We start from the raw sequence: 5,316 nt of genomic DNA on the forward strand, positions 1-5,316 counted from the left end.
TACCCCAACTTACATTTTGCCTATTCACTTTCTAGATCTTCAGGTTTCTGATATCTCTGAAGGCCATTCCTGCTATAACTAAATAGATTTGGAAGGACAAAGTTTCTTCCACACTTGGAAGCCTTGGAGTGGTTAGCATAGCTCTGGGTGTAACTGTACAAAGTGGGCCAAGACTAGAGTTTGCACAAAAGACTGATGTTGTTGTATTTTTCAACCATGTATCTAAAGTGTAAACAGAATTTGTCCTACAAGAAATGTCCCTCAAAAGATAGTCAAGCTCATACTAATCTCTTAAGGACCATACAACACACTGGAAAAGGAATTGGCTTTTCTCTAATTTGTCTGCTTGATTTCAGTAAGTAAAAATCTGTCAAGACAATTCTCCAGAAGAAAAATTTGAACCTGATGTAGTTAGATGAAGCAGCACTTCTGTTGCTATTGTCCTTGCAGAGTTTCCTATGCCGATAGTAGGTTTCTGGTCCTTTTTGTAAATTGCCGTGTTGTCTAAGACTTCTGAATAGATGTTTAAGTTCCCAAGACTGAACACAACCACAGTGCAGCATCAGGACCAATGGTGGTGCCTCATATGAGGAAACGGCATTTCTGCTGACCCTCGGGCCTAGCACAGCATGTTCATTCCCCAGGGCATGCTTCTAAATTTAGTGAAGTCTTATATTATTGTAAGGACAAAAAGGCAGATTTGACATTCTATGGAAGAAACTGTAGTCTGCTAAACTGAGCAGAATGTCTAGGTTTTTGAAGTTGGAGAATGATGTAAAGATACCTAGAGATTCGGAGTAACCAGGAATCATTCAACTTTACCACCACAATATATTACCAAGAGAGCAAAGAAAATATGCTCCAAATTAGAAGCTGATGAATTCATATGAACTCTAGAAATTTCTAAAAATTGTACTAGTGTCAAGTTATTAGAGCCAAAAACCTATTTCAGAAAATGTATTTCCAGTAAGAAAAAAAAAAAAACACACAAAATGTCCCTAGTAATTCTAGTTCTTGTGAAGCTGCAGACATCATCTGTTCCAAACCTTTCTGCTAGGAATGAGCAGCCCCTAGATTACCCCACTGCAAGAGAAAGTGAGATGCTTAGGACATACATTTAGAGAGCATTTTCATTAACCAGGCTTCTAGGAAGGACAATCCAAATGACAGTTAATGGAGCCCTGCCATGACTTTGTAGAACAGAAGCAGGACAGAAATAACAACTGATGGCCTGCTTTGCAAATAATCGTTCTGAAGCCTTCCCCACTGATAACTGTTTTATTAGCACACAAACACACTAACCAGCCTCATTATCATTCTTGTAACATGATGTATTGTGATCATGTCGATGTGTATTTCCCTTTCTTGTTCCCTCCCACTCCTGCTAATCCCTGTCTTTTCTCAACTAGTCCCCATCTCACTGTCATGTGCGGAGGGACATCCCAAGGAGTTTCATCAGGATGCTTTTTGGAACATGAAGTGTCTGCGTCCCATCAACCACTCACTGTAGATAAATATTTAGGTAGGGATGAGAGCCCATAAGCCCCTCCCCATTCCGTGACAAAGTATTGACAAGCCAAGATTGTATAAGTAATCACCTGCTACGAGTTTTAAGAGTACGGTAGGATTCATGCCAGGGGGTCAAACTACAACCATCCATCCTTGACATATTTATTCTGCCCCCTTTGTGATTCACTGAGCCATGGAGGCAAGGTGTAAGTGTATCATTTAAGGATTGCATTCAACAGTCATTTAATTCTCTATACTTTGATCGGGTATGAATCTATACTAACCTCTGGGCACTGCCAAAAAGAAGCTTCGCTGATCAAAACTGACAATGGTGTTACATGAACATAAACTTAACTAGAAGGCAGTTTGGCAGAAACATCAAGTACATTTAAAAAAAAAGCAGTAGCTTCCCCAATAGGACCTATGACCTCATCAGACATAGGCTTTTGATTGAGTATCCAGTACCAGACTTGAATTACTTCCTGTGCAATAGACATCAAATCCAGTCAGAAAGTGGTTATCACTATAACAGGTTTGACACTACTGCACCAGTAGGCTCATCCTGCCTAGTAAGCATTATTGTACCCAGGACCATGGATGAATAAGACTATTAATGATAATTCTCTCCCAATAGCCCACAAGGCATCTTCTGGCACTGAGGCTAGCCAGCAGGAAGGATGTTTCTGGCCTAGTGAGCAACCGGTGGCAATGGTAATTGCCTGTATTGTTTTGGGTCCTAAGGAACCTTACCAACAACACATAGTAAAATACCTTGCACCCGACAGATTTTCATACAATGATCTGTGACTTGGGTCTGAAGAGCTGGCACTGCAGTTAAGAGCACTAGCTACTCTTCCAGAGAGCCCAGGTTTGAGTTCCAGGACCCACATGTCCAGTCAGAACCTTCCATAATTCCTGTGCCAGGGGATTTATGTCCTGGTCTCTGTGGGTACAAGGCACATATGGTACACAGACATACATGCAGGCAAAATATTTATGCAAAATAAAATAATAACCTTAGGCTCCTAAGAACAACTTTACCCACATTCAAACTCTTTAGGATTTGTATTTTATATTTTTTGTTTACCTATCAAACATCAGATTTTCTCATGACCTTTTCACACATCGTTAATTTTGATCTACTGTCGTTATCCGCCCCTTCCCATCTCCCTGCCTCCAGTCTCTTTGTCAGCCTTTCCTGCTGAGAAATCCACCTTCCAGTTCCACATTACATGTTTCCACTACCCTCTCTCCCTTCTTACTTTCCTGGATTCTACATACTTTTATTCTTGTATAAAAAATACACACATAAAAGAGACAGAATATGCAGCATATATCTTTCTGTGCATGGATTGTCTCAATATTTGTAGAATATCATCTGTTTCCCCGCAAATGTCACCTTTTCTTACAATAGAATCCCATATGTATGTGAACATTTTTCACTATCCATCAGTTGATTGACACCTAGAATGGTTCCATGCCCTTACTATTGTAAGTAGAGCCGACATGAACTGCTGCTAGCCGTGCATTATCTAATAGGATATCAAGTTCTTTGGGCATGTATGTAGGAGTGGTAGCTATAGCTGGAACATGTAGAAGTTGCCTCGTTTTATTTTTGAGAAACCCCACCACTGACTTCCATAGGAACGTTTCCAGCTTACCCTGCACCAGAACTGTACAAGGGCTCACCTTTCTTCGCATTTTCAACATCTCCCACCACTTGCTTCCTAAGGGGATAGCCATTTTGTCTGGGGTGAGAAAGAATTTCAAAGAACTTTAAGGGGTGTGTGTGTGTGTGTGTGTGTGTGTGTGTGTGTGTGTGTGTGTGTGTGTGTGTTCAAGTGCCTGCAGCCACTTGAAGAAGGCATCATATCCTCTAGATCTGATGTTAATGGGTGGTTGTAAGCCAGGTAACAAGGGTTCTGGAAACCAGTCTGAAGTTCGGCAAGAGTAGCAAATGTTCTTAGCCAATAAACCATCTCTCCAGCTCCCATCAAAATAGTTTTAATTTGCATTTGCCTGATGGCTAAGGGCATTGAACACATTTTAAGATGTTTATTAACCATTTTATTATTTCCAGAGCCCTGTTCAGTTCCTTATCCCAATTTTATTTTTTCTTGTTTTGTATTTTGAGTTATTTTTATATTCTATGTATTAATACTCTGTCTGATGTGTAGTTGGTAAAGATTGCCTCCCACTCTGTATGGTGTCTCTCCAATGAACAGTTTCCATTGCTAAATAGAGGCTTGTAGTTACAGAGCTGTCAATGATTATCAGTCATTGGCTGTATTTCCTGAGCATCTATAACCCTATTCCAAAAGTCTCTGCCTATGAGAATGCCTTGAAGGGATCTCACTACTTGTTGTTTTAGCAGTTTTTAGAATTTCAGGTGGCTTATGTGAAAGTTCTTAATAAACTCAGAGTGAGTTTTTTGTAGGGTAAGAGCTAAGAATCTAATTCTTCTACATGTCGATATCTAGTTTTCCCCAGCACCATTGTTTAATATGCTGGCTTTTCTCACATTCATATTTATCAGAAACTCAGTTGGCTAAAGCTGCCTAGCCTTACACTTTGGACCTATTCTATCCCACCGCTCTACGTGTTCATTTTACTGTCAGCATCCTGCTGTTTTTATCACTATTGCTCTGTAGAATAACTTTAAGTCATGCCTGGTGAAGCAATGTTCCTTTTGTTCGGGATTGTTTTTTTTTAAGATTATTTTCTGTTTCTGTAAACAGTGGAATTGGATATTTGATTAAAAAAAAGTTCACTGAGTCTATTTACTGGTTTTGGTAGGATGGCCATTTTCCCAATAGTAGCTCTTCCAAACCACAAAGAAGGTCTTTCTAATCTTCTGGTGTCTTCATCAATTTCCTTCGTTAGTATTTTAAAGTTGTCATTGTAAAAGTCTATAACTTCCTTGCTTAGGTTTCTTCCAAGGTACTTTTGGAGGCTATTGTGAATGGCTTTGTTTTCCCTGATTTCCTTCTCAGGATTGTTTCTGGATAGTGAACAGAAAGACTCCAGATTTTGTGTGCTCTTTTTATAGCCTGCCACATTGATGGAAGTGTTTGCCTGCTCTAAATTTAACTAGTGCCATGTTCGGGCATGTTTGTATATAAAATCATATCACCTGCAAACAAGGATATTTTGATGTCTTATCCTATTTGTATCTCTTTTACGTCTGTCTCTTGTTTTATTGTCCTAGCAAAGACTTTACGAACTATACTGCAGTGAAACACAGAGAGTGGGTACTCTTGGATCATTCCTTATGTTAGTGTAAATGATCTCAATTTTTCTCTACTTAGAATGATGCAGGCTGTAGGCTTGCCATTATAACCTTCATTGTGTTTAGCTATATGCCATGCACTCATAACATTTTCAGAATCGTATCATGAAGAGATGTCAAAACTGCTGTCTGTCAAAGCCTTTTCTGCTTCTGTTCAGGTGATTATGTGATTCTGTCCTTAAGTCTGTTTGTGCGAGATATTTAATTTCTTGCCAATGTTAAACCATTCCTGAAGATGTAGAATGAAACCAGGCTGATCCTGAATAATGATCATTTTGACAAGCTTGCAAGATAATGATATTTTTAAATTTTATTAGTTCATGGAGGATTTCATCAGTGTATTTTATCATATTCAAACTCCTCCCAGACTCACCCTTACTTTCCTTACCCACAAAAATTTGTGTTCTTTTCTTCTTTAGGTCCAAAAAGTCCTATTTGTGCTACCTATATGCTTGAGCATATAGCCACAAACTTGAATATGGTTGCCCTACCAAGGGCCATCCCCTTAAAGAGAATTA

Source organism: Rattus norvegicus, chromosome 8 (assembly GCF_021556685.1).
Source record: "Rattus norvegicus strain SHRSP/BbbUtx chromosome 8, alternate assembly SHRSP_T2T, whole genome shotgun sequence".
Classification (NCBI taxonomy): Eukaryota; Metazoa; Chordata; class Mammalia; order Rodentia; family Muridae; genus Rattus; species Rattus norvegicus.